The sequence below is a fragment of the Astyanax mexicanus genome, chromosome 13 (genome assembly GCF_023375975.1).
Source record: "Astyanax mexicanus isolate ESR-SI-001 chromosome 13, AstMex3_surface, whole genome shotgun sequence".
Taxonomy (NCBI): domain Eukaryota; kingdom Metazoa; phylum Chordata; class Actinopteri; order Characiformes; family Acestrorhamphidae; genus Astyanax; species Astyanax mexicanus.
The window spans coordinates 51,857,783-51,868,630 of NC_064420.1; the positions used below are offsets into that span (position 1 = coordinate 51,857,783).

At 35.1% G+C, this 10,848-nt stretch overlaps 1 protein-coding gene and 1 long non-coding RNA gene across 2 annotated transcripts in view; both read right to left on the minus strand.

Annotated features, from left to right (window-relative positions):
• Positions 1–596: 596 nt before the first annotated feature.
• LOC125806770 (uncharacterized) lies at positions 597–4,592 on the minus strand. The gene is made up of 2 exons (XR_007441610.1): positions 1,313–4,592; positions 597–1,250 (listed from the first exon to the last, which is right to left on the minus strand). It is a non-coding gene; the product is annotated as an uncharacterized LOC125806770 (long non-coding RNA).
• A 1,592-nt stretch (positions 4,593–6,184) lies between these two features.
• The window catches only part of uhrf1bp1 (UHRF1 binding protein 1), a 36,240-nt gene continuing 31,576 nt past the window's right edge, over positions 6,185–10,848 (minus strand). Inside the window, exons 23-24 of the mRNA XM_049486483.1 lie at positions 8,793–9,844; positions 6,185–8,146 (exon numbers count right to left, since the gene is read on the minus strand). The gene's annotated coding sequence lies outside the window, so the exon portion shown is untranslated. The remainder of the gene's footprint in view (positions 8,147–8,792; positions 9,845–10,848) is intronic.

Below are 10,848 nucleotides of genomic sequence, written 5' to 3' on the forward strand. Positions count from 1 at the left end.
TATCTTGGTAACAGAAAACACAGTAGCTCCACTGACTGAATACAACCTAGACAGACGCCAACAGTCAGACGTTCATCGCTATCTCGGCAACACAGGCGCCGTGCCGAGCCGAGCGTACACCCCCACTTATTACACACACATGAACACACAGCAGCACAAACCCAACTTTTACATCAACAATAAACAGAATAGTAAATAAAATAACATTGCTGTTCCCGTAAATGAGCTGCTGGAGCTCCTTCACAGCGTCAACCAGCAGCTCAGTTTCCTCTGCTGAGAAGAGTTTGTTGAACACGTCCAGGTAGCTGCACCGTTACAATAGCAATCCACCAAAGACAGAGCTCACCTGATCTACTCTTAAAGAGAATGATGAGCAAGAGACACTCTGATTGGTTTATTATTTATTTCACGTTACACCCAAAATTAACCACACCCATTATTAAGAGAATTAGTACATGACTTTTGCATTGCGTTTGGAAGTGTACTTTTCCCGTCGTTATGATAGCAAAGACACTGCCACGCCCTGGAATAGAAATTTTACATCACAAGCAGCTAAAATTCATGCAAACACAGAGCAGGAGACAGTAAATAACACGTTTCTGAATTTTCAGGTACTTTTTTTTTTATTTCGTTTTTTTCCACAGACAGTCATGGTTCACAGAACCAACTTTTTTTAAAATAATAATTAAATATTAGATGAAGATATAAAATGTGAGATTGTTAATACTGCTGTAGAACAGTGTGTGTCTGTGTTTTACACTGTCAGGTGAAGAGTGTGTTAATGATATGTAAATCAGGTCAATGATCCCGCCCACTGTCCAACAAACTCCTCCCACAGCCACATTAATATTAATATTATTAATTACATCCATTAGTACAGTCCCCTCGTTAATACTCAGACTACACTCATACAGTCCTCATCTGATCATCACAAACCAACAACTATAATAACAAAATAAAACCATTCAGAGAACTGAATTAAACTGAACTGAACTAAAATGAATTAAATGGAACTGAATTAAATTGAACTTAATTGAATGGAACTGAATTGAACGAAACTGAGTTGAATAAAACCGAATGGAACTGAACTGAATTTTACAAAGCTGAATTAAACTGAACTGAATTGAATGGAACTGAATTAAACTGAACTGAATTGAACGGAACTGAATTAAACAACTGAATTGAACGGAACTGAATTAAACAACTGAATTGAACGGAACTGAATTGAACGGAACTGAATTGAGCTAAACCTCACGAAGCTAAATTAACTGAATTGAATAGAACTGAATTAAACAACTGAATTGAACTGAACTGAATTGAACGGAACTGAATTAAACTGAACTGAATTGAACAGAACTGAATTGAACGGAACTGAATTGAGCTAAACCTCACGAAGCTAAATTAACTGAATTGAATAGAACTGAATTAAACTGAACTGAATTGAATGAAACTAAATTAATTTGGCAAAGTCAGAATAAATGCTTGGATCAGGAATCGAGTAGCGTATACAGTATGGAGTCAAAAAATTAGTATTTGAATCTGAATTTTGTATATATGAATTAAATTCATCTTATCCATAAATGTAAGTCCATGTGATTTAAACTCTTTAGATCTAAGCTCAGTACTGAATATATGGATCTGAATATTTAAAATATGAAAATCACAAGTTACTTAAAAATTTTAAACAGCAAATATTACCAACTTACATTCAAAACACAGAAAAGCATTGTCAAATTTTAATTTTATGACCTCTAAAATCTTATTTTAATACATTTGAACATTCAGATTCAGATACTAAAGTTAGATTTGAAACTGAGTTCTGATCCAGAGCACCTGTAGCAGGTAAATCTCAAAACGATTCAGTTACCTGTTTGATTCTTCTGCAAACGATTCAGTGAATCACAAAATCTCACATTCCAAAAGTGATTTTTAAAGGTTTAAACTACATTTATGAATTATTAAACAGGATTTTAAATGTTATTTGTTATTAATTCAGAATGTAAGCGTTAAATAAAAACAATGAATTGTATTTATTATGTAAATAGTTAACCCAGCAAAATATAATACCTAAATAAAACTGTAATTGTTCATATTCTCCACAATTTTACATAATTTTATATAAACGACACGTGAAATAATTATTGCATGTTATTATATTAATATTTTTAATATTTCAAAAACAAACACACTAATGTACTGAAGTATTAATAGTATATTATAGTATCATATTCAATAATGTGCAAAAATGAAACATAAAAAAATAAAAGGCTATTTTTAAAAAATTTAAAGCTGTACCAAAATTTTAAGTCGTACCAAAAAGACTTGAAAACTCGGCTGTGGCGAAATATGAGATTTTATGATTCACTGAATCGAATCAACTAAAAGATTCACACCCACAATTCAGTGATTCAGTGAGCCAGTGAGTCAGATTTCGAAGACTGAAGCACTTTTTGGATTTTACTCCGAAACGTCGCTAAAACATAAAAATTAAAAACACTGAAACATTCCTCCAAAACCCAGAACGAGTGTAAACTCCTCCCCCGAGATCAGAAATGTAAACAAAATTAATATTAAAATAAAACTTAATTAAGTCTTTTGTTCACTTTCTCATCATTCGGTTTAAACACACGAATAAATACACATAAAATCATAAAATCTAAATCTATTAAACCATATAAAACTCATGCAGCGTCACGGTTAAAGTTCATCACATCCTACACACAGTTAAACTACGGCCTATCAAAATAAAAGTCCTATCAAAATAAAAGTCCTGCAAACTGAGCTTCAGTTCGTGACCTTAACTAATATTGCACTTGTGTAAAATATCGAGTCATGCATAAAAACACTTTAAAAAAAAGACCAGAAACAAGACGTGTGTGTGTGTGTGTGTGTGTGTGTGTGTGTGCGAGTCATGCAGTCAGGATGTATGTACAGTTCCAGTTTGACGGATGGGTGAAGTTTTCTACAGTATGTACAGTTTGAGTGGAAGACACAGTAAATTGAGTTAATCTAAAATTCTACAACAAACAATTCACACAACCCAGCGTGCAGTACACTCACTCCACCACCAGGGGGCTCCACCCGACCGCAGCGACAGCCACTGTCCACTGGGCGGCGCCATGTTTAAAGAAACAGAATCTGCTTTAAGAACAGATGTTGCATTAGAGTGGTTTCGATTTGATCCGAAAAACGAGTTTACCACCAGGAGGCGCCGCATAAACCCCCTCGAAAACACAATTTTCGTAACAGCGTGAAATTGACCGATATAACAAAAACGGAAACTGCTTAACAATATTTAGTGTAACAGAATAAAAACAAAATAATAATGTGTTAAAAACTTGTCAGTTTGTAACAGTTTTTGCCGCTTATTTTTTGTTTGTTTTACATAAATATTGGGTAAGTAAAATGAAATAAAAATAATTTGGTCAAAAATAGATTTTACAGTTGAGTGGCGTAAATTTTTGGAGAAAACGAGTTTGCCACCAGGAGGCGCCACATAAAAACTCTCGAAAATACAATTTTAACAAAAACGGAAACAATTTCAGAAATAGCAAAACAGCTAAACAACGTTTTGTATGTTAATTCTCATAGTAACAGAATTTCTAAAACATCTACACAAAAAAATGATATGATATGATATTTAGCGTAACAAAATAAAAACAAACTAAAACTGCGTTAAAAACTCGTCAGTTTCCATTTTTTGTTTTACATGAACGTCGGGTAATTGAAATAAAATTTTAATAATTTGGTCCAAAAAAGATTTTGCAGTGGAGTGGCATAATTTTTCTTTTTCGGAAAAACGAGTTTACCACCAGGAGGCGCCACATAAACCCCCTCGAATACACAATTTTTTATACAGGGTGAAATTCACTGAGGTAGCATAAACGGAAATTATTTTACAGATGGCCGAAAAGTTAAACTAACGTTTAGTATGATAATTCTCAAAGTAACAGCATTTCTAATCATTTACACTATAAAAGGTATATGATATTTAGCCTAAGAAAATAAAAACAAAATTAAAATGCATTAAAAACTTGTCGGTTTCAGTTTTTTTTGTTTTACTTAAACGTCGTGTAATTAAAATAAATGTGCATGAAATTGACTGAGGTGACAAACGAAAACGATTTCCAAGATGGCCGAAAAGTTAAATCAACGCTTTGTACGCTAATTTTCAAAATAACAGCATTTCTAAACATCTACACTCAACAGATATCTTATTTAGCAAAACAAAATAACAAAAATGCTCTAAAACTTTTTTTAAACACAAACGTTGGGTAATTAAAATTAAATTAAAATAATTTGGTAAAAAACAGATTCCACAGTTAAAGGTACCACCAGGAGGCGCCACATAAACAATGCAAATGTTCGTAAACAAAAGTTTTCCAATATGGCCGAACAGTAAATCAAAGGTAACATATCAAATAATACTGTAACGTTTTGTACGTAAATTATAATAAAAGTAACAGCATTTCTAAACATCTACAATCAAATAACTGATATGTTATTTACCGTAACAAAATAAAAACTAAATAAAAAAGGCATTAAAAATGCTCGCTTTTCTCTTCTTACCACACGATCCACACAAACACAACCGAATAGACCTCTTTCACGCAAGGAGGAGGGGTCAAGTTCCGGGCGAGGTGATGTGTAAGCGTATTTCCGGTTTGCAGCACCGCTAGGAAAATGGATGGCTTTTATTATTCCTCGTCTTTGGCTGAACTTCCCCGCTTTAGGCAGGATGATGTGACCAGAACTGTCGAGGAGCTGTCGAGGACCAAACGAGCCAAACTCGATAAAGGATACAAGTTCTTTTTCGAGCAATTTATTTTTGATTATGAAGGTAAATGGATGCAGTTCTGTAGTTTAGGTTAGCCAAGTTAACTAGCCTGCCTAGCTAGCTTCTTAGCTCGGTGCTCACTTAACATTCTATCATTTAAGCCTTTATCAAACTGTTTGTTAATTCTATTGTTAAATAAAGCATATAGTGTACTGTTATAAGTGCCTGTCTTATGATATTGTGTGTTTAGTGTCCAATGTTGTAGAGAAGGAGATCCGTGTTAGGGCTCGGTGCTACCGGTCCTTAAAGAAAAGCGAGGAACCACACAAGCTAGAGGTCCAAGCTCACGGTTCAGCTATCTCACGGTTCAGCTATCTCACGGTTACAGCACTGCAGTTCGCTAAACCATCTTAACTTCCCCAAATAGATTTACTAGTTATTATTAGAGTCTGATACCCTGTTGAGTTTTATGGACTCTGCCAACACACACCTGTTTAGCAGCCGCTTGCCTTCACGGATGGTTCCTAGTGCCAGTCTTGAGGGACACGCATGGATGAATGGAAAGTCATGTTTTTTTAAATACACATATGAAGTACAGGATTAAGCTAATTAAAGTGAAATTAAAATGGATGCGGACTACAGTGGTTGTTTCTAAATGTTCTGGGGTATATTTTAGTAGCAGTATTTTGCTAGATTACATCCTTCTTAATAAAACCCTTAATCTATGATACTAAACTACACCCCATGATTTTCTTCTGCTGTTGCAGTTCTTTGTTTGTTCAGTTCAGCAGTAAACATAACTACTATTCTTCATCTTATTCTACTTTAACACAGAGGTAAGGTTTACCTAAGGTGAAGGATAGGGTTCCTAGTGTATGTGACCCACAAACCCAAAAGCACAGTTGCTTTAAATGGACAGAGCTCTTTTCCTCCTAATCCATAATCAGTAGACATACAATTTAAGATATGATTAGTGAAGTATATTCCACCAGTTATGTATTTAATTGGTTCCATTGTCTTCAAAGAGCAAAACATTTTAAACCTGTGTCAGGGTTTGCAGATCATATACATAAAGTTCCACTGTTTGTTTCCCAAGGACAATGTACATGTATAAAATGATAGTTATTCTGAACCCATTACACTTATGGCTTTGCACCACTACAGATATCTCTGGTTGCCGAAAACATAACACACCTCAAATGGCACGTGTACATGTGCAGCTGGTAAAGGTCTGTGTAACCATACAGTTGCACTGCTATACCAGACTGCCCATTACAGTACAATGGGAATCAAGGTTGTCCCTATCCCAGTTGCATGCACAAGCAAGCCTCAGACATGGCACAGACCTCGCACTCAGGTAAATAGCTCATGTTAGTAATGACTGAAATTATTACACTTACCCAAGAGTCTTTAAAGAATATTTAAAAGCATGGATTTATTTTAGGGTATCCAACCTGAACCTGTAGATCAACTCTGCGTAAGAAAGCCAAAAACATCTGGCAGCAGTGGAATTAAATCAACACTTTACAAAGCATACACAGGTGACACATGCACACACACACACCAAATCAAATGCAACACCAACAATGTATGTCATATGGTGTTTGACCACCACAAAGTACCAGAACAGCTTTAATGAGTATTAATAGAAATATACATGAAAAATTTAAGAGAACACAGCTAAAAGTATCAGTGTATCTGATTTTACTATTTATAGGAAAATGTTTGAGTAAAATGAAATTTGCTGTTTTATTCTATACACTACTGACATTTGTCCAAATAGGAAAATATTGCCATTTAGAACACTTATTAGCAGAAATGTGAAATGGTGAAAATAAAGAAAAAGATGCAGCAGGGCTTTCAATAAATATTTCCAGGGCTGAATAGTCTTTAGCCTCATCAGTCACTGAACATCAACCTAATTAAATTCTGAACCAGATATACAGGTGCATCTCAGAAACTTAATATTATTTAAGACCAATTGTATATAATATACAGCTCTGGAAAGAAATTAAGAGACCACTTCAAAATTATCCGTTTCTCTGAGTTTACTATTAGGTATAGGTTTATGTTTGAGCAAAATGAACATTGTTGTTTTATTCTACAAACTACAGACAACATTTCTCAAATTCCAAATAAAAATGGTCATTTACAGCATTTATTTGCAAAAAAATATAGAAAAAAAGATAAAGTTTATATTTCTTTGCATTATTTAAGGTCTGATAGCACTGCATTTTTGGTCATTTTGACCATTTCTCATTTTCTACAAATAAATGCTCTAAATGACAGGACAGGAATTTGGGAGAATTGTCTGTAGTTTATACAATAAAACAATGATCATTTTACTCAAACAAATACCTAGAAATAGTAGAATCAGAGAAACTGATCAGTTTAAGGTCTTAATAAAGACCTTAATAAAGACCTTAATAAATCTTAATTTCTTAATAAAGTATTTATTGGCCTTAATAAAGTAACTTTTCAATGATATTCTACTTTTTGAGATGTACCTGTACCAGATTATATAAACAATTATTTACATGTTAAATTGGACATACGACATGAAATCTCAAAATCAAAATGTTAAAAGAAATAACATACATTACATTACAATACATTAAAAAGAGCCTTTTTTCAGGGCCACTTCCTGAGGAGTCTGTAATGGCCTCTGCATCTGCCATGCACAGTTTGGACCCACAACCCCTTGTCTGTCAGGTTCTTTTGGAGCTGACAGAGATGACACTGGTAGAATCAAAATTTGGACTGGTGCCACGTGGATGTGTTTTATCCTACCAGTGTCCCCCAGATAAAACTATTGACATCAGCACACACGTTCCAGCTCCTGTGTTCCCAGATCTACCACAGAAAAATTACAGGCTATCACAAAATGTACATTTTGTCCCCAATGTTCACCACTTTTACCATCTGCAAAGTCTTCAGGTATCAAGGGAGCTGTCCATTTCAATAGAAAAGGAAACAAGGGAACAGAGCAAATGCAAACTATGGAACCTTATGCGCCACCCACGTCTCACTGCCAGTCGCTTTCATGAAGCTGCGCATGTCCGTGGAGAATCATCTGCCCAGGCTCTGTCTTTGCGCATGCTAAAAGGAGTGTGTCAAACAGAAGCTATGAAGCGTGGACTTGAACTTGAGCCTGAGGTGCTGACAAGGTACGCTGAAAGCTTCAAGGTCAATGTGTTGCCCTGTGGTTTGGTGGTCCACCCTGATGCTCCCCATCTTGGTGCCAGTCCTGATGGAAAAGTGGTTGATCCGACAGAAAACCCACCATTTGGAATAGTGGAAGTGAAGTGCCCCAATGTCGACTCAATCGCCCATGTTCACCATGTTCGACTTGCTGGTGGAAAAGCGCACCTGAAAAAGTCACACAAATACTACAGTCAAGTTCAAGGTCAGCTAGCAGTCACTGGCCTGGCTTGGTGTGACTTCATCACTGACACCAAAAATGACTTTACTGTAGAGAGAATCTGGAGAGATGAAGCATTCATTGAACAATTGAAAGAGAAGCTGGACCTGTTCTACTACAATGTATACATTGAGGCCTATCTTTCCAAATAATTTTTTTCCCCCCATACATTTTTTTCCTCTGAACATTTATACAGAAGCAAAAGCAACCAAATCTGTTATTACCTGTATGTTGCAAAGTTTTAGTGCCTACTTTTAAAGCACTATGTTGTGTTAATTTCGTGTTTTTTTCCCCCTGCAACTAATAGCTAAAAGTCTTATGTTACATCTGAGGAATGTTTGAATTTTTTTTTTCTTTACGTAATAAATTTGAATTGCCAATGGGTATGAAAGGTGCTATAGAAATAAATTAGCATAGCCTTGCCTCTGAGAATAAAATGGTGCAGAATTAATAAGGGTTGTTGATGCCAATGCTTTTTACACACACACACACACACACACATTATATATATATATATATATATATATATATATATATATATATATATATATATATATATATATATATATATAATAAAAAAAGACACACACTTACTTTTTGATTGAGGGTGACTGACAAGAAGGGTGCATGATGCTCCAGTTAGCGTGGGTTAAGTTCCATGGGTCCTTGGTAGTTCGCCAGCAGGCAGCAGTTGGCCCATATTTGATTAATGCTGCCTGCTAGGGTGAGAGGAATTACAGAGTCAAATATATGGAATTCTTTTACTCTGCGAATGACTCGTTCTACCAGAATCCTCAACCGTGCAATGGCTTGAGTTTGCTCTGTCTCCTCCTTTGTAAACTGAGCCTTGTGTTTGAAAGGTGGAATAATAAGTTTTGCTCCAGCAACAGACAACAAGTTTTCAATAAGAAAACCTTTGTCTGCCATGACTTCATCACCTTCCTCCAACAGATCAATAATGCCAGACAGCCTAGTGATCTCCTTGTCTGAGACAGCACCGGTGAAAAGCCTGGAGACAAAGGTGACGACACCACTTGGAGAAACCCCAATGAGACCCTTGAAAGTTGTGTGAGACTTGTACGTGGAGAAAGTCTCACAATGCAGAGTGATTGCATTTGGTGACTCACAACGCAGCTCAGTACAGTCCAAAATGACTCGGACATTCTGGCAATATTTTCGGAACTTTGAGGGAAGGTGTCTTCTCACTTGTTCCCGTGTCATCCATATTGGAACTGAACCAAGGACTGCATACAGGTAGTTGGCCCACGTAATGATCACCCTGCTTACACTTGAAAGGCTCACTTCAAACATGTCAGCCAAAACTTTCTCCTTTAATCCCACTGCAGTGCGAAGGGAATACATGAAGAACTCGTCAATCAGCTGTAGCTTGCGAGATGGACTTGGTGTTGCATTCGCAGCGGCCTCTTTTCCCATTTTTTGCGCTTTGCTCCAGTAGATGAGTCTGCTTGCTGATGGCTCAATAGATCTCCAAAAAACAGTGAAGTGCTGCTCAGAAGGGAATTTGGTGTAATATTTAAAATTTTCATCCGAAACACAAAATCTGCTGAACTGCGTCCTGATGACAGTCAACCTCTCAAACTGCTCCTCAAGATCTTTGATTTTTTCAAGCAACTCCTCAACAGCTCCTGTTAATAAAAAAAGAAACAATTTCAATCAAAACATTAAGAAAATATCTATCTTCCTATATTTAAACAATTTGCAGCAGAACCATCCTTATACTCCATCTTGGTCAGATAACTTTAACTCAATAATAGGCTGTAAATCAGCTGATTAGTTAGATCGTAAGCAGGACACTGCTCTATAAAACCACAGCACTTTGAACAAAATAAACTAAGGAAGTTCAACGTTAGGAAATTTGTTATAAAATTAAGATTAAAGTGGATGATATCTTAATATTAATAAAGGTACAAAAGTAGCTAGATAGATGTATGAGGTTCATTATGTTAACTACATTTTAACAAAGAAAAAAGTATATTTATTTGTGTTTAATTCTTTTATGTAAGTTAAGTGGACAATACGTTAATATTAATAAAGAAAACTGAAAATCATAGTGTGAGGTAAATAATGTTAGATGTAATGTTATAAAAATTAAGATAAGTGGACAATTTCGCAAAATTATGAAAAAGAAATGTTAAGAATGATACATGAAGGGAGGTAAATTATGCTATAAAATGGATGAAATATTTATATAAAGAAAAAAAACATTTGTAATTATATTATTAAAATGTAGCTAGTTACGTAAGGCAAATAATGCTATAAATGAAGAAATAAAGTGGCCAAGAAATAATGTAAACAAATAAAAAAACGTAGCCATCTAATGTAAATTAGGTTATAAGAGTAAGAAAAAAGGGAATATCTTAATATTAAGAGAAAAAGGTGAGGAAAACATTGCACTTTAAACAAGATAAACTAAAGAAGTACAGTGTTATCAGGAAAAAACATGCATGTAAAGTCTGATTCAGCTAGCTTGATAACAGCTGTTCTATATAAAATGGACCGTAGCTAGCTAGCTACAAGCTTCTGTCTATTTTAGACAGAACAGCTGTTATCATGCTAGCTGAATCAGACTTTACATGCATGTTTTTTTCCTGATAACACTGTACTTCTTTAGTTTATCTTGTTTAAAGTA